The sequence below is a fragment of the Centrocercus urophasianus genome, unplaced genomic scaffold (assembly GCF_019232065.1).
Source record: "Centrocercus urophasianus isolate 14NV4802_14NV808 unplaced genomic scaffold, USGS_Curo_1.0 seq_24, whole genome shotgun sequence".
Lineage (NCBI taxonomy): Eukaryota > Metazoa > Chordata > Aves > Galliformes > Phasianidae > Centrocercus > Centrocercus urophasianus.
Genome location: NW_024884800.1, coordinates 7,509,400 through 7,529,352, shown reverse-complemented (window position 1 = coordinate 7,529,352; position 19,953 = coordinate 7,509,400). Strand labels below are relative to the sequence as shown.

Genomic DNA, 19,953 nt, shown 5'->3' with positions numbered 1-19,953 from the left:
CAAAGTAAGGACCTGTCAAAAATTGATTAAAAATCAGTTATTTCTCCCCAGGGAACCTCACGCACAAAGTCTCTTAGAGGATATTAATCAGTTTCATGATCTGTAAAGGTCCAGCCTTGTTATCTATTGACTTTGGACAAACCGGGTGTTCTTTAAGGCCTACCTTACGTTTGTTCTTTGTTAGAAAAAGAGGCAAAGGAGAATGATGAGATAATCACACAGCACTCCTGCTAAGGTCTGTTTATGTATGTCAAATTTCATCCAGTGATTGAGCCTTCCAACTCTGCATTTTTTGACTATACCCTTTTCGACACTGCACAGTTCTATCTTCTCCTGTCTGCAGAATTAAAATATTCTCTTGGCTTAAAAGAAAATAAGTTTCCATTTTCCTCTCACCTGCACTGATTTAGCATGTCATGAGGGTATTTTTTCTCATATTTGGAGAAAGGCTGAATGACCAAAGATGAAGCAAAAGCCATTAATTCTTAAAGGCCATTCACCTTCTGGCAATTCCATCATTTATTGCTCTTCTTTACTCCTCCCTGACCTTACTTTTGTACTGCTTCCTCTCTCGCTTTTCCATCTCTCTTCCTTTTCATTGTTTTTTCTCCTTTCTCTCTCTCTTTTTTTTTTTTTTATTAAAAGGATTCATACAAAAATTCTGGCTTCTGCATAACTTGAAACTATATTTTATGCAGAACAAAATGATAGAAATTATATTAAGTAACAGAGCCCTTTAACAACATACAGGAAATTGAATTTTGTACCAGTGCTGCTGGTGAAAAATGGTATTATCTTGTTTGAACTACAGAAAGGAAGTCAGCAGCCTAAAGCCTGACACCGTCTTAAGCATGACTCATCAGCCTCTCTTTCAGGGACATCTGATTTTGTGTACCCAAAAATCAGCTGCATTTCCCACAGCAAGCCCAGAACTGCCCACTAAATGTGCTAAGTGCAAGATGGGTTACAAAGAGAGCTGGTTGTCTAGACTGTGGCTAAATAGTTTCTGACATGGGACAAAGGCTGGTAGTGGAGCGGCCCATACAAGCTATTTGTGCTCTGTACTGTGCATCCCCAACAACCATTATGCTAGTGTAACAGTGCCACTGATTAACTTCAGATTTTCATTTAAGCTGAGTCAGAATGATGTATTTGTGCTTTTTCTCCTTGCCATTGGCCTGTCTCTATTAATATTAACTTGGGATAGTCAATAATTTACTTTATGCTTTATGAGATGAAAAACACTCCGAAAATCTCTTCCTTCCTTCTCTATCAGGCAATTAAAACACGTGTTTGGACAATCCATAGAAGCTAGTTTTTACTCTCAAGCAAAATGTAAGGCCTATTAAAGTAAATTAGGTTTTTTTTTTTTTTTTTTTTTTTTTAATGGAATTCCATTTAACAATTTATTCTAGTCATTTAGTATCAGGCATTTCAAGTGTTCTACTTGATAGGTAGATTTATTTTAATACCCAGTAATGATTAATGATCAGTGATGTGCACTATTGTCAATTTCAAATAATGTTACTAACATTAAATTGACACTTTCAACCAATAACTCCTTCCAAGTATTTAGCTCCATGAACACTTCCAAGAGCTTTTTAGATGTTCAGTAATTTTTTTCAATACGAAAAACACTTACTAGCAAAATTTTTAATAGTTTTTAAATCTCTTCATGACCTACTTGGTACTACAAGCTTACAAATTCAGACGTTACAAGCTGTGATACTCAACAAATACTATATCTGATAGGCAGCGTACATGTAAAGCTACCACAACTGAAAAATACCTCACTTGTTCAACGTGCCAAGCGAAAAAGAAGATTTAGAAAACCATTATCTAACTGTTCCTGCTTAATTATTAAAATTACATTATTAAAACTTTTTTGCCCCCAACAATAAAACACATTGAAACATTGATACCTACATTGCTTATGACTCTACTGACTTTCAGTAAAACACCTGGCATTTTTTTTCTGCTATTAAAGAGTAAATTCTGAAACAAGAGGGACTATTAACTACTCATTCATCTTATATCAAAACATGCATTTAACACAATTTTTTTTATGTGTGTGGAAAAGCAAAAACTGGCAGACAAATAACTCATAAGTGACACTAATGAGAAATGGGAGATGGAGTGGAAAGGTTTTAAATGTGTCCCATTATTTAACAGGATAATTAAGAGCACAGCTCTAGCATGGCATTTTATTACAGAAATAGGTAAGATCCCATCTCACCGCAAACAGGTGTTGTAATGAAGCAAAGCAAGATCATTTTTATGAGGTTCTTCTGGTCCAAAGAAGATTGCAGATTTATTTTAAGCTACTTTAATTTAGAAGTAAGTACGCAGATCTTGGGAAACAACAGGGACAGTAAAATATGATATGTAAAACCACTTCCAAAACTGTTGATTCAAGTTTTCCCCAGAGAGAAAGAAAACGTTTTCTCTCACACCTTATAAATATTGTTTGCTTTCTCACAAATAATGTTTGGCTAAGCAACTGTTATCAAACTAAACTCATTATATGGAAAAGACATTACAGCCTTAATGTAAATGAACCTCCATGACAGATTCTTTACAAGAAAAATAAGGTTTCTGATATTTCAATTCATCATGAAGCTTTAAACCTCCATAAATATTGCCAGTGAAATTTTGTTACAGACCTCTCACAGTTTGACAGTTTTGTCATTAACATTTGCTGTCAAGCACTGCAAAATTCATTGTGATCAACAGAAGATCTTTAAATTGAGTGATGCAATATTTACAATGGTGTAATTGTAAGAAACATCTAGGCTAACGCTTGCTGTTTGGAATCTTCAATAGCATACGCATAACTTATAGGGGAGAAAATTGTACTACTTAAATACCTTTATCACAAGCTCTTTTATATATTACTGTAAACAAACAAGCAAAACTTATAGCGAAACTGTGGGGCTGCTTTTTTTGGAGTGCAGGTCTTTTCAATTTAAGGTTAAAATACATTAGTATACTAAAAAAAAACTTTAACTCCTGTCTTTCAAATACAATACCTGGGAGAAAGTAATCCATGAAAATGACACAACACACTGGAAATCCTTGGCAAGCTCGTACAGAATGGTTTGAGAAGCACTCATGCTGATACCCAAAAAGCCGTACTGTGGGACAGCATGACTTGTATCATAAAGGCTGAACTTTCAGAAATGTCTGTAAAATGTGGAGGCACACTATAACCTGTGGAAGTGTAACAGCTAGAGGCAGATTTTGACTGTGTTACTACCTGTTCTTTTTTTTTTTTTTTTTTTTCAGTTGAGGAAAACACACAAAACCACAACCGAAAAGATGGCTTTTTCGAAGGTTCTACAACAGAAAACACACAAATAGAAGACACCACATGAGACAGGCCAACAAATAGATTACACAGACTTTCACTACAGCACTGACCTGGTAGTGGACACATCGAGCCACAAGATGGGATGTGTCATCCTCTAGTTCAGCACCCATACGATCTTAGTACGAGGACAGCAGATTGTGGTTTCTGCAGTGTGGCAATGAGCTTTCCCTGGAAAAGTAATACTAGTGAGACTGTGTATTTCACTTCTGAAACAGTCATTTGGATATTTTGTGTAAATGCATACGTAAGATATTCAGTTATCTGCAAACAGAACTTTGAAATGTATTTTCACAATAAAACAGAGAAAACCAAAGAACCATTTCCCAAATACCTCTGGGGGGACTAGAGTGCAGCAAAAAAATAAAAAAAAATAAAAATAAAAATACTAAAAAATAAAAAAAAAATCTGCTTTTGAAAGTAGCTATTTTGTTCTAATTTTGAACAAATATTAATGTAACAATATGATAGGGCCTATTTGTGCGCTTACTAGAAGCTTTCAGATGCAATGGCATCAGTGTTTTTAAACCATTGTAAGAAAGCAGAACCCATTTACATTATCAGGTTTTTTTGTTTGTTCATTTTCTCATTTTCACCACTCTTTATTTCCAGGGTCAATGATTATTGATGGACAAAATAAGGAAGACTGCATAGAGCATCAACAGCAGCTAATAACTACAGAAATGGCTGGAATATCATCAAACCCCACAAAACTTTCTGAACCTGGGAAACACAAATTCAGAAGCTCATGATAGCTTCCTCTTTTTCTATTTCACTTTATTCACTGGAGTTTGAGATTCGTTACACTAAAAATCTAAGGAAGTGAGGTGTTGAGATGAAAAAAGGAGGGAGATACAGAACGAAAGAACTGTGGAAATTGGAATTTAAAGCATAACTAATATAATTTGGCTGATTTTGCTGCAAACCTACTGGAAAGAAAAAAAAAAAGAGTAAAGTTCCACAATTTTAAAAAACAGCTTCCTGAGATGCTCCTGATCTTCTACCAAGCTCATAATATTTGAAAGAGCTTGAAATTAATTGTCTAAGGTGATTAGCCAAGAAGTGATGATGATGCATGCTATGTGATAACCTGCAGCTTCTTTTACTTCTAACAAATAGGGGAATCTGTAGCTCTACTACAAAGGAAGCAGAGATGGAGGAGAAAAAAAAAACAAACAACTCCAGTGGATGCAGAGCATTGAGCAGCATCGCACTGAATACTTGCCTCTTCATCATGCATTTCTGGCCATTTCTTTATCTTGTGCATTGTGAGAATTTTTGTCTCTTATTTGCTAACACTTCACAGGAAACCCTGCAGACTTGAATATTTAGATTTTGAGTACAAATTGTCCTAAATTGGGATGAAAAGTCTCAATGATTTCACTAAGTAGGAAGTACTGTGTCAGTAGTTTTCAACTTGTTTTACATTTCATGCCTCTATTCCAGAATTAACTTCTACTACAGTTTTTTCCTAGACTAACAACTGTCATCACACTGAAATGACTTAGAGAACTTTTAAAATCTTATTTCATTTTCTCCTCAAAACTTTTGTTGTGAGCGGCCAGGTGCTGGCAGCAGCAGCAGGACGGGCCCTCTGGGGAAAAAGGCCCAGCCTACCACAGCAGCTTCCACAGCTGAGCCATCAGCAGAGCTGCTGAGTGAATGTTCCAGAAAAGGCTAAGTGCTGGAGAGCGGGACAAAGGAAAAACAGAAACAAGGCTGTTAACACTGAGGGCAGAGCAAAATGGAGTGGGGAGGAGGAGAGCGCTGAGTGCTAAGAGCAGAGGCAGCATGGCCTGTTTTGGCCACTATGGCTATGGGTAAGTGATCTTCCTACGTTTACCTCGGCTTTTATTTATTTATTTTTTTCCCCACTGATTTCATGAGGAGGGGGACAGCAGTGTTGTCAGCTGGCCAAAGTCAATGCACCACACCTGCCTTTTTCACCTCCACACAAAGGGTTTCATCTTGATACATTCACTTCTCCTTTTAAAGCCACAACCTTGTATTTCAGCCAGCAGTTCCCCATGAGCCTTGTTTTCAGCTCTTCAGTGCAGACCCTAATGCTGTAAGGACAATTTTTTACCTGTTGGAGCTGAGAGAAAAATCAGGCTCAAAGGTCTCAGCTCCACTTTGTAACTCATTAAATACGTAGGTTGTTCCAAAAGCAATGCCTGTGAGTTGTTTCAGTGGAAGCTACAACAGACACATTATTATATGCGTTAGGAATCTAACATCCTCTGCCACTTTAAAAGCTTGAAATGACAGTGGCTGAGAAGAAATCTCTCTTTGTTTGTACTTAATGTTTTGGTTCACACTTTACTGCACTCTCTTGCTATCCATTAAACCTGCTGTGAGCCATAGAGAAAGTATCAAATTTTGTCTGTGGAGATTATAATAGTTTAAAATTTTAAAGTTATTACATCACTTCATATTTTGTGTGGTCATTTATTCTTAACATAATAGTTAGCAGTAATGACTTTTTACTAATAAACATATAATTATGGCAAAAAGTATCCTAATTAGCTTTGGTAGTACAGTACATTTGCTGGAAGGTATTAACCATTTAAAGCTTTAGAACTGATTGGCAATTTCTGCCATCCATTCTTTCTTTCTATAGGGAACAGAAAAATATTAGGGTTCTGAATTAGTCAAATATATATATAAATTACTTGAGTTATTAAAGTAAGTTGTACATAAATATTTTAGCAATTAAAAAAATAACACTGATGGTTTGCATTATATAGTTTTTTTATAATAATGTCAAAACACGTTAAGTAGCAATTTATGTCATGATAATTGTTACTCAAAATACAAAAATATTTGCATTACATGATGTTATGGTGTGGAATACTGATAACCAAAAATCATAAAACCATGACAAGGAATTACAAAATTATACACTATGCATTACATCAAGTGATACAAGGACAAAAACAATAATGGTTCTATTATTCAGCTGTATATACAACTATTTCTTTTTAATAAAAAAATACATACCCCAGAATCACCAGGAAATCAAACAGCCAAAATTGACTCCCACCAGCTGCTCACAGTTACTTAAGGCCCTACCTACCCATTAGTAGGCTTCTCTCAGCTGTGGCTCATTTATTTTTCTCCACATACTCCTTCCATATCAGTGATATAATTCCAGCTGATTTATGCACTGAGGTGACACACTTCATCAGGTTAGATTAATTCACCAACTCCTGTGTGCTGTTATAGGCAGTTTTTGGCTCTATACTTATGGAAATAGTTGGACAGTTAAGGTTAGCATTTGACATGACAAAGAGTAATTTTTTTTATACTTAAACACACATTTCATTCAATGGTCACATGTAATGAAAGAGCACATAGGCCCAGTCATTTTACAAATGCATAACAAAAACAGAATATTTTTGGTTGAAGTTTAATGAGAGCTTAAAGTTCAGCCTTCATCAGTGGGAAGGGATAAGGAGAGGAGAAATGTTTTCTTATGTTATCTCTGACATTTGCAACTACAAAGAAGTCATACAGTTTTCAGGGGTCTCTGGGTTAGTAAGCTTGTATTTGTATTATATTATGTAGTATATACATCTTGAGTTTTTGTGATTCGCCTTAATCATTTTCAAAGCTCATTTTCCAGCTAATCCATGTTTCTTTACTGTATAGTGCTGTTTCACTCTTATCCAGCATGTTCAGTATTTCTGCACATTGCTAGAGGCGGTAAGGGATTTACTTGTTTTTTGAATTGACAGCAATTCTTGCCTTCTAACTCTTCGATTAACAAGGAAGGTTTCAACATTGCTCCTTTCAATTATCAATTACAAATGGAATATGAGTAGCAATCTTTGAAATACTTACTAGTCAGACCAGAATCTTTTATTCCTCTGTGCACTATTGTTTGTTTTTTTTTTCCTTGACCATCACACAGCACCTCAGAGTATGTATCTCATTACAGATTTTACTGTATTTCACAGAAAATAGGGCTCAAAAGAAAACTAACAAGCGGAATAGAATCGCTCTATGTGATGAGGAACTGAGAAAGAATTACCATAATTTGTGTGAATTTCACCACTGAACTAGAAAAAAATGAAGAATTTTAAAGAAGAAAGTATACCTAAAATCATTTTTAAACGTTATATTTTTTTTGTTTGTTTGCTTGCTTTCATCTTTGAGTAAGATAGAGTGTTTTGGAAGATGGGGTTTTCTATGATCTCCTGCTGGGAATAGTCTCATGCGAAGCTGCCTAGTGCTTTGTGAAGTGTATAAATAGGGTGACAAGTTACAGCTAAATTTAAGAGAGAAGATGTCAACTTAAGCTTAATGCTTTAAATCTTGTTACTTGCACGATTCTTATGTGATACATCTACAGATGAGATCAATGGAAATTGAAGTTCCTTCATTATAGAAGAGAAATTGCTGTTGGTATATCATTTTTCATTAAAATCTGGTGTGCATCCTTCCCAACTGTTTTGCCAGAAAATTTATGATACTCCAGTTGAGCTATGATTACTGTTATTTTTTTATACACAAGGACTTGTGTTGGGAATAAAAAGGAGAAGTTAATGCACTCCTATAACTGCTTTTCCATATCTCTATCCACATCCAGTATTTAATAGATACAATTGCTTAAAGCAGAAAAAAAAAAAAGACAATTTGAGGTTATTGTTAAAATGTAGATGATTCAACCTGAACTCTTTCATGAAGATTGTCTACATATGAAGGAAGATCAACATACAAAGAAGTTACATTGTAAATAGATTTTTAATATACAAGCCTATATAAATAGAATTTCTACAACACCGAAGTCTAATTGCTTCTCCCTTTTCTAAGAAGCTGGTAGATATCAACTATATTTTTACATGTGATAAAGAACAAGATTATAAGTATGCCTGGTGCACTGCATACAAATATTTTTATAAATAAAAGTTTATGACTATAAAGTGCTCATTGCGTGACAGCACAAGATTCTTCTCAGCATTTGCTAAATGAAATTTCTCACCTTCTCTGTTCCTAAAATAAACTGCTCTTCACACCTACTACACACTTTTCACTTTCCTTAAATAGTTTCACACACTGCCTATGCTTGCTGTCTTTGTTTGCTAGCCTGTAAGTCCTTTTCTCACTGCGTCCAGCCACTGTGACGACTGCTGATTCATTTGATAAAAGCCTACTCTTCATTTACTGGTATTTCTCCAAGTACAATGCACTACCTAACCTTTGCCGTTTGTAATTCCCCATTTAGTTGATCTTGTTTCCAACATTTCTTGCCACTAGAGCACTGAACCTACCTAATTTGCATTTTCATATGACCATAAATGCCTAACAGCTCGAATCTGCTTACCTTGCACTTTCTCTATATTTACTCTTATCTGCAGTATCTCATTAACAGCACAGACCACAAGAATTCAGCAATAAAAACAGACTGTTCATATAAAGTAGCTATAACAATGGCACTCTGTGTTTGATTAACACCTTTTCAAGGTGTCAAAGTAATATTTACGCATAAACTTGTGGTTCCTCAAGTTGCTTCAGTGTGACTGAACTCTGATCTTTATTGCGTCAATTTGTCTGCATTTCTCTGTATCGTGGGTCTGATTACTGCAGACATAAGGTTTGTTGCTGAAGAAACAGAATTCAGGAGCCACTAGTGTGCTGCAAGCTTAGATATTGGGAAGTGTTTAAAAAAAAAAAAGAATTGCATGCCACACTAGTTATCAACTTACCAACATTAGGATAAAAATTGAAATCAAGTCCAGCTCGTATTTATTGTTGTTTTCTTTGTTACAAATACAAGATCTTCACTATTGGCTTGCAGATAGCTACTAGCTGTCTTGGATCATTATCTTCTGTTTCCCTTACAGTATTCAGCTATTTTTATATTTTAATGTGGCACAGAGAGTGATTTTTAACTGGGTCTCTAGCAATTAAGTATTAGATAGATATGTGTAATATACCCAGCTTGTGTGAAGTCTTAGCTAAAAATAATAATAATAATAATAATAATAATAATAAGTACTAAAATAATGATAAGTCAGGAAGTAGACAATGAAGCTTGAAAAGAAGACAAAAGGAAGTACAAACTTCCCTAGCTAAATTTTGCTGCAAAGATGATATAAAATATAACTAAACTCTGAAACAATTTCACCTATGGCTTGGCCCAGTTTCTAGACTAGTGCTGTGAAAAAAAGGGCATTTAAACTAGCCTATCTAAAATCTATTTCTATTAAATTACTGTACATGTACTGAAAATTTACCACTTCTTACCTTCAAAATATTTTTTCTCCATGACAAAATAAAATAATAATAATAATAATCATCATCATCATCATAAATATTATCTTGCAGCAGTTCACCTTCTTTAGAAACATTTGCTTATCAAGTAACTTTCCGAAATCCAAGCAAAGTAATTCAATAGCATCTCCCTTTCCTGTAATACCTTGACACTTGCAATTGCATAAAAAGTACTTTACCAATTATTTTTTATTTGGTTTGTCCAATACCAGATGTTGTTGAATGTAGTGACAAACTTCATTATCACATGTGGCCTGTGAAAAAATTAGAGATGTAAGTAAATAAACAAATCCAGTTTTTAATTTTATTTATTTATTTATTTTTGTCTTACATGAGCTTTACAAGCAAAAAAGATTTTTTTGGGAAATATTTCTGATCTTTATATATTAATGTCTGTTGTGAAATTTCTTTTCACTTTGAATTCTGTAGGTTAGCAAAATATCTGTCAACACATTTCCTTCAACAAAAATCAAACACCTGATATTTCAGACTTGGTTATTTAGAAGTATAAGCTATTTTTAGTAAAAACATTACCCTGAATTTCAAAGGGAATAATCTATTCATATCTGAAAAACATAAAATGTTGAAGCCAAATTGAATTTTTCAAACTATTTCTGAGTTTTAATATTCATCTTATTAAGTCTCACTTTCAATTTCAATAAATCTATGTTTTTATAATTAAAAGCAGTAGCATTAATGGAAACTAATTTGAATTTCTAAAAATAACTGTTTCCATGAAATGACTATCAATCAATCAACCCCTTTGAGATAAGAGCCCTATTTTGTCCTGATAGCATTACTGGTTTTATGGTATTCTCAGCTGAATTTGTTTCCTGCAAAAATGGACTTCCTTAAAATACTGCTATGCCACTATAGAAAAGTGTTTTAAACCAATATGTTCAGCGTATTCACATGTTCAAAAGGACGTTTAAGTAGTTTTTATTTGCACTGCATTTTATTCATAAGCATATATACACAGAGGCACAACCCCCCTAATAAAACGGAACCTTAATAACTAAAGTTTGAGTATAACATTCAAATGAACACTGGACTCTCTACCTACTGGAGCACATTACTGAATTTGCCTTTCCTGTTTCATATTCTTGAATATAAGAAAGTTGCATCCATTTTACTTAGACAGCAATTATTAATTTCCACAGAAGTAGTGATCACGGCTGGCCAATGTGATGATGAGAGCACTGGAAGAGTTAGATTAGCAATCCTCAGAATGAACCAGGCACAAAAATCTTGCAGAATGTACTGTGTGTACTAGACAGCCACCTCCTATTGTTCAGGGAACTGAAACAGCATTTGCCAGGGCTTCAGCTGTCCAGCTCTGACTGTAGGCTGTTTGTAACAGCTACTGATAAATATTCCAATCCAAAAATGTTACGGCAAATAAAGGGAAAAAGAAAATAGAGAGATCTCCCTTTCAGACTTCTTTTGGACCTGGATATCAATTGCCAGGTAGGAGTAACTGGCATTCAAATTGTCATCTTCATTTTACTGTTTAAGTTTCAAAAGAGGGGGACAGAGTTTGACTCAGTCTTGTGCAGAAGTGACTGACCTCAAGTTGTGGCTTTACACCAACAGACAGCTAAGTGCCGTGCCACTGCATTCACACTGTTCAGTTGGACAAGGTTGAGGGTCATGGGGGGAAAATGAGATGGAGGAGGAAAAAAAAATAACTTGCATGGCTTAATATGAGAACAGTTTAAGGAAGGAAAAACAAAAAACAAAGCCATCACTGTACACATCTTTGGAAACTGCCTCAGTATGCATTCCTTGGGCAGACAAATTTGCCAAGTGATAGTGGAAATCAAGGAGATCTGATTATCTGCCATGATGATAGAAGGTAGTTTTGCTTTTAGACTTTTATCTTCTTTAATTCAATTTTTGGACATGCATTTTGATGATTTTAGATAAATGTTGACTGAATTTCTCAGAAGTACGAAAAAAAAGTTCACATAATCACGATGAAGAATAATAGGACAAAATGAATGCTTTAAATTAATACTGGAGTCTGAATGGTTGTTACAGTTTCTTGGTACTGCAGTTACTTGACTCTATCTTTAAGTGTATGCTAACTGCATGCATGTTTATACAGACAAGTCTAGCATGTTTCAAATACACAATATTTATTCTAATCAACTTCAGCAACCATACATTATTAAAGAGTTCCAGAATTAAACCAAGCTAATTTCCTCAAAGAATCTTTTCCAAACAAAATATGGCTAAAATGAATATTTGGCTTTGGGCTTTACATTTGGAAGACTGCCAGATTTAGTAAAAAAGATTTCCGAGTTTTCCATTTCATTTCCTTACATCTAAACAACATTTAAGGCTAGCTTCAAAAAAAGATGTGATTTTGAGGGGAAGTAATTTACTTTTATTTTTAATTTTGTTAAATAAAGGGCATACTTATTATTTAGGATTTTCAAGTAGTCTTTAGGGTAATTTAGTAGCTTAATTACAAGACAGCTTTGCTGAGGGCATAGTTGACTGAGAACAGATATGTTTGGTGTGGGAAAAAAAAAAAAGTTGTGGCTTTGTGACATGTAACAATTGAAATGGAATAAAACCCAGAGCAACTCAGCCCAATGAAAACAACACATCAAGCCTTATTACTAAGTAGGTGCTGCAAAAACACAAACCACAAGAGGTCATCTTCAAGATCACACCCTAAGTGCCTTGGACTCTCTGGAAAGACTGAGGTAATCAGGCCTCTAATCTATAATAATATATATTTATACAGAAAGACTCTCTTCTTGCTGAGAAATTTTCATTTGATTTGGAGCAAATTTGTCTCTTGTTATCAGAGGTTGAATGCTTCATCATATTCCTAATTTCTCCCTTGATCTTGAAAAGCATACAACATTCCTCTCCCAGTACACTGCTGCTCTGCACCTCTTCTGTTTTCTGCATGTAGAGCAAACTAGATGCTCCAGAGATATCAGTCCACAACAATTCACAGAATCTCCATAGATTAAAAGCCAAATGAAGACCATAAATAATGCATGTAAGATTAAGCACTTTTTACCCTGTTCTTGGGTGTGTGTATTTTGTGAAGTCTGTTTCTGCATCTAGCATACAAATGTAAATTAGCCAGTTTTAGAAGATAAATTGGGGTGTATTCAGGATAGCATCTTTAAAAGCAGTACAGAGCTCAAACTTGTTATAATGAGATTTTGTTAGAGGAAAAGGAAAAGAATAAAAAATAAATGTTGGTCCCTGGTAGTTGGATTATTAGTATTGCTTCTTTTCCTAACACTGAGGGCTAAAAAACTCATGTTGTTATTTTATGTAATAGTAGTAACATTTTAGTAATAGTAACACAAATTTACTCATTAGGCAATACACAATTCTGGTTATATAATTATCTGGTATTATCAAATGTTAATATCAGATAACAGGTAGGCAAATTTCAGCATGGCAGTAATATTAGCTACTGTTGTCACATACAGAATATAGTTTGGTTTATTCAGGCTCCGTGCTGCCAGTGAAAAAATATGTCAGCTTTTGTTTTAAAGAAAAAAGCATCATAAATAATTTTATATCTGATGCTACAGTCAACGTTTGTGAAAGGACAGAATCCAAAAGTTTTATTACTAAAGCAAACAAGTTTACTAAAAGAGTAGAACAAAAAATGACTTCTTGGTGGTGCTTACCTTAATTCTTATCTGTCAGGAAAACTGTCTTCTCACTTTCTCTCACTGTCTTTTCCTAAAGACCCTATCAATGAAAAATGGCAAAGAAAGTGAAGAAAAATTTGTCTTCATTTTATGTGCACCATGTACTGGTTGTTTGGTGATACTCTAAAAGATATTGTATAGCAGCACTCAACTTTGAGTAACCTCCAGAGGACTTCACTGACTGTATTCTTCTTGTTAAATTCTCATGTGTTTGTAAAATAACTAGAGTACAGGTCAGCTCTCTTGTGCATTTTTGCTCAAATATTTTCCTCAGGAAACGCACTGCTGCTAAAGACAACAAATTAAACGAGACACAGAGTCAGAAAGTGCAGAACTCATTCTTAATAAAGGTAGTTAATATGCTACTTGATGGGTTTCTGCTAGCTGAAGCTATGGAAGGGTCTATTTTAATTTAGCTTGTATTGAATTAATTCATTTGACAGAGTTTGAGTGCGATTTCAGGGTAGAGCAGGGTAATGGCAGATCGTCTCTTTTAAAAACAAAGTTATTCACAGTAGGTAAGAGACAAGGTAAATGAGTTTCATTCATCTATCTCCTTTCCCTTCTCTGGATTTCAAATCCATCCATCCATCCCCAACTCTTTTTTTTTGTTGTTGTTGTTGTTGTTTTAAGTATACAGGATTCAGTAGTAACATGCAGAATACAAGATCTCTCCTGATTACTAGGATACTAAAAAGGGTTGTTTCCTCTTCTGTAATAAGTCACTTTCCTGCAGAGAATTTTTTTTTTTTATATGATCAAAATAGTTGACTGAAAAACCACTACTAAATATGCATTTCTCATGGCCAACATCTGAGATATTTTTTCCTTGTCTTCTCACTAGTAATAATGCCACGTACTTCAACAAAGCAGAAATGAGACCACTTCCAGGAGATAATTAGCTGCCCTATATTATTTTTGAAAGATCATTAGAGACCTTTAATATCCTCAAGAACAAAAATGCAGTAGCTTCTCTCTAAGGAAAAAAGACACTGTTCCCAAATACAGTTTGTAGATGTAGAGTATGTAATCTACACTTACTTATTAGAAGCTAGCTGCAGACGATATTGGGCTCTGCATCTACAGATTTTCATGAGCAAGCAGATCTGTGCACCTAACTATCAGCAGTACAGATTCCAGATTGTTTACCCACTTCAGATTTAGATAAGAATATGAATTATAACTGAATAAATTGAATTTATTCTATAAAACATTAAAAAATTAAGAAAGTCACCAGGAGATGTAGCTCTTCTCAGAGAATAAAAGCATAGTTAGAAAGTATTCTTTTTGGCTTCAGAGAAATCTCTTACTACAAGACAAAAGGCTGTATAACAAATACAGATAACTAGAAGATTTAGGGACTCACTGGACTCTCATCTTTCAGAGACCATGATTTCTTGGTAAAAATACCATTCTTCTTGCTTGCAGGGAAAAAAAATAAATCTTTCTTTCCTCTGTCTTAAATAAGGTGGTCAGAGAAAAAGATGGGGATTGGGAAAAAAAAGATCTATTAAAGGGAGAAATTCTGTCCTCTATAAAAGTCAGAAGGAATCAATGGTATAATCCAAGACAGTACGGAGGGAGAGGAAAACCAAAGGGAAAGTTGTCCTGTAGGTATTCATGTCACACGGTGGTAAGAGTAGAATTATACAGAAGAGGACATGACACGCTCCATTCTTTGGGGACAATAGGCACACCAGGGTATTTATGTGCTTCTGTTTTAACCTACTTCTGAAGTGGAGTGTTTTGTTTATGTTCAATAGAAGTAGAGAAATATCACAGTGCTATATTTATTATGCAGTTTCTAAAGAAAGTTGCTGTTGATTCTAAATGACTTTTTCAGTTTTCATTGACTGTGCAAATAGAGTCAAGATTTGATTACAGAGGAAAGTATTAATTCAGCACTCCATCTGTAACTCACTGTCCACACAGAAAATGTAACTGGAATTTACCTTACGTTTTTGGAAGAAGTAGTCTAACAAATCCAGAATAAATCCTTGAATTGAGAAAAGGTAACTTAGTAAGCAATATTAAATCCTATCTATATGCTTCTAAAGCTGACTTTGTTTATGAGCTTGAGATGAAAAGTTGTAATGTTTCTAACTTTAATGAATTATCAAATATGCTTGTAACAGATTGGAGAAGGAAAGGAAGAGATTAAACATGGTGAGCGAGAGAAGAAAAAAGGATGGGGAGAGAAAAAATAAGGAGCCTTTCAATTGCATTCATATTTTTAGCTGCTATAACTGTTCAGAATGACAGTTGTAGGAAGAAGTATTACTTTTCTGAAAATTTCTCATAACTGTTGATGAAGGTGAAAGCCTGAATATCAACACTGTCCTCTGTGAGGAAGGAAAAAGGGTGCTTATGTTTTTCAATTTGTAGTAGTTCCACATCAGTATTTCAGTACAGATCTGTAATACTTAAAAGGGTCCCTATGTGTTATTATGCTAGGGTGTGTTGAGTAATTCCAAACAAAGATGTGTGTGAACATTAGATAGTTGTCTGGTTGACAAAGAAACTCACAACATTACTTTATATGCTACAGAAAAATAACAGCAAAATTAAAGGTTGTGACAAAATCCTAATCTGCTCTATCAGAAATGTTTTGACAAATTCCGAGTTTTCTGCTACAGCAGACAATATCCTGTTGATCTGATCTTAGGCGTAGTGTGATAACAATGAAAGGGATTTTGAACCCTGCACTTCTCCAAGCAGTAAGAATTCTCTCAATACAGCAGTAAATTAGAATGTGTTCAAAAAGGAGTGGAATGTTTGTAGTTATATGGAGAATTTCAGCATGCGCACAGGACAAACATAGGAAGAGCTCACTGGGGGCAACATCTTGCTGTTACTGATGTGGGAAATGAAAGATGAGGGAACAGGTGAGGAAAAAAAACCAAAAAAACAAACAAAAAAACCCAACAGATTAATGAACCTACCTGTATTCACCAAGGGAAAAAATGCATGCAGGCCTTTCCAAAGGAGCTGTTAAAATTCCAAAAGTGGAATCAGCAGAGTGTAAAGCTGGTACAAATACACAATAGCACAAAGCACTGAAACTTACTTCACCTGCCCAAAAGCTAGTTCAGACTTCAAGTTTTCATTTATTTTTTTAAAGAAGTTTTCTTCATTGTTCTGAGTATTTAAAAACAAAGTTAGGACTTTGGGAAGAAAGAAATTATCAAGTAGAATGTAGAAGCAGCAAATCCTAAAGTCACTGCTGTGACTTATTTCATTCTGTCTCAGCAATCCTGATAGAGAGGGAATTGAAACAGTGGTATCTGTGGGGAATGTGGTAGTGCACTGTGAAAGGATCTGAAATGAAACTGAGCAGTAGTTATTTAAGCCACTCAGTGTGGGCAGATGCTGAGGGTACTCTCAAAGAAATTCTCAAAAATGAAAGAGTAATACAGATAATAATAAATCAAAATAAAGCCAGAAATTGGATGTATTATATTTGTAACAGCCATATAATGTAAAATGAAAAACAATGCAAGCTTAAATATCAATGTTTAAATATCAAGTTTAAATAACAATGAATTTCTAGCACCTGATTCTTTCACTTTTGGGACAACTAGGTATTTATTATTATACCTTTGCATTTCTCCTTGGAATTACTAACTTAGAGAAATCAGTGGAAAAAAAAATTATAAGGCAATGACAATCTATAAGTTTAGATGTAGATTCAATCTAGAACAAAATGTTCTTTCAGAAAAAAAACAATCTTCTTCAGTGTCTTCTACTGGGAAAAGTACAGTGTTCTCTGCTTATAATTTGTCACCACAGCAACTTTTTTTCTAAGAGTCAACAATTTCTTCTGTGAAAAAAAAAGATAAAATGCTGTAAGGTAATGATTAGCAGGGATCTTGGTAGATTTTCTATCATTAATATTTTCTTTTGCAACTCTATTGAATCCTCTAATATTTGCAACAGGACTGAAAAGGATCAAGAATTCTAGGAAAAAGAAACTATACAATCTTAGAGTATTAAATTTACACATATATTACTTGTTGCATGAATTTAGTAGATAGGTCATAGCTGCACATTGATATTTTCGAAGAACTTCCTACAAAACATGAAAATAATGTATGTATAACTGTTATTTTACATTATTCAAGAACTGCAAAAAACAACGTATTCAGCTTGTCTCATTACAACTAGAACTTAAACTCTTTCTATGCAGTTCCCTCTATATTTCTCTAACATAATTTTATTCTGAAAGTTAGAGCAGTCTCTCCCCAGCCTTACTGTTCCAGATAAATTTCAGCTTCTGATTCAGACTTTATTAATCATAGAATAATTTGAGTTGAAAAGGACCCTTAAAAGTTGTCTTGACCAACTCCCCTGCAATGGACAGGAACATCAACAGCTCAATCATATTGCTACGAGCAATCTAAGGGCATCCAGCCTAATCTGGTATGTCTCTAGGGATGAAGCATCAATCCCCTTTCTATGCAGACCTTCCAGTTCTTCAATACCCTTACTGCAATAATTTTTTTCCTTTTATCTGGTCAACATCTACCCTCTTTTAGTTTAAAACCATTTCCTCTTGTCCTATCACAACAGGATCTGCCAAAGACTCTGTCCCTTTCTTTCTTATAAAAGGGGATTTTCTAAGATTTTCTGTAGCAAGAATCTTTGTACTGCTGATCTCTAAATGCTTATAGGTTTTTGTGTTCTGGCCCTAAGCTAGAAAAAGAAAGTTAAACAAAACAGACACACCAAACACATACAAACAAAAAGAGTCTTATTGCTTCTTTCTCTTTCAATAAGACATCCTTAGATTACATTCCCAAAGCATCTCTAGGGCCCTCTTTTCAGTCCTTAGTTGATACGTTAGCCTGATTCTTTCCACTGGTTTAGATAAGTCATTACCTTGTTTATTCTAGGATAATCTCAAAAGGTCTAGAAGATACCACTTTCTCCCAATCCTCAATTACTAATAATGAATCAAGTGTGACTGGAGAAACTAGCTCTGTTTTAGTGACTATCACAGACCAAGGTACATAAACCCAATCATTCAATAGTTTCCATTAAAAAGATCAAATTAAAACTGATGGGCTTTTCCCCTCACCCTTTAATTGCTCTTTATCAGTTCTTTCTGATGTGAAGTTGGAAATGGGAAGTTGGATAAGACCCTTCCCAACATGACTGGCAATGAAACCCTTCATATTTGCAATGAAATCATGGAGATAAGTATAGCAAAACATCAGAAAGTAAGTTTTGAAAGCACTGTAAGTTATGACGAAAAAAATAATTAAAAAATGACGAGAATAAGTTAAGTTTGATAAAGTTTCAATAGTCTCATCTTACAAGATTGTTGACTATATCAGAAGACTAAATTGTAAAATTGCAGAGGGTATTTCTAGTTCAGTATTAATGCAGAATCATTAAGAGATGTAAAGCAATTTGTCTTATCTCTGCTGACTAACAAAAAAGAAAACCATGCAACTAGCTGTCAGAACAAACACAAAAATGAGGCAAATAAATGTGTGGCATTATTATAATGTCATACCACCAATGACTGTAATTAGAAAGGCAATACTGATGTCTGCCTTCAGATTTTGTTTTTTTTAAAGCCTCTGCGTATTGTTTTTATAAGTAGACTTGTGCCACTCAAACTTTGTATCTGACAGACTTTGAAAGACAAGACACTCATTTCTTACACAGCATTGGAAAACTAAATTAACATTTCATAGATTTGATGACTTAAAAGTCTATTTTATTTTACTATTTATCTTCAAAATATTTTTAAAATCATGTATAAATGATTATCAAGTGAATAATGCTGATTTGTTATCAAGAATGAAAAAAAAAATAATTAAAACCTGTCTAGGAAACATCTCTGAAAAAAAAACCGTGCAAAGTATTGGAAATGGGTTTTTGCATGTCTGTGATCAGCTCCTTGAAAACTGGTGGAAAGGAGGAACTAAGAAATATCTAAAAATAAAGAGAGTCATTAGTGGTTACTAGTTAAGCGATATTTAGACATATTTCTTCAGTTTTCCTAAATTGCTTTTTGTTTATCTGTTCTGTTGCCAGTTACTCTCAAAATACTTTTTTTTCCACGTCATCACATACACCCAAGTGTGATAACAGTGCACTTCTAACAATGTGAATGGACCTACTCTTTAGTTTTAAGAAATACTTTTTTTAAGCCTGTAATATATTACAGCTGTTTAAAACCTAATAAAAATACAGCAGAAGTCATTTATTACCTGTCATTTCCATATAAGTAATTTTCATTCTCACAAAAAGTCAAATTTAAGATATTCTGTTAAAGAATTCCTTCAGACTTGTCAGTCTTATTATGTTAAAATTTAAATGACATATTCTGAGAAATTTGGTGTTGAATACTGTTGATCAAAGGCAATAGTGCAGTTGAAGTCAAATTCAGTGATTAAAAAAACCCCTGAAAATGCAGTCCAGCTGTCAGTACTTTTCAGTACAGATTTACATCAAGCCACTTTAAACTTCTCTAATAATTCTTCAAGCACTCTCGTATAAATCAGATCAAAATGTATTCCTAGTCAAATCTCTTTCTCCTTATGAAATTTGATATTTGTCTGTTGGATGGATTAAAAAAATTACACACAGAAAGTACTCTGTGGTTTG

At 34.2% G+C, this 19,953-nt stretch overlaps 1 long non-coding RNA gene across 1 annotated transcript in view; it reads right to left on the bottom strand.

Moving 5' to 3' along the window:
* The window catches only part of LOC122163819, a 79,892-nt gene extending 63,567 nt beyond the window's left edge, over positions 1-16,325 (bottom strand). The window contains exons 1-4 of the long non-coding RNA XR_006170053.1: positions 16,278-16,325; positions 13,312-13,375; positions 9,823-9,897; positions 3,421-3,538 (exon numbers count right to left, since the gene is read on the bottom strand). This is a non-coding gene — a long non-coding RNA (uncharacterized LOC122163819). The remainder of the gene's footprint in view (positions 1-3,420; positions 3,539-9,822; positions 9,898-13,311; positions 13,376-16,277) is intronic.
* Positions 16,326-19,953: the final 3,628 nt, after the last annotated feature.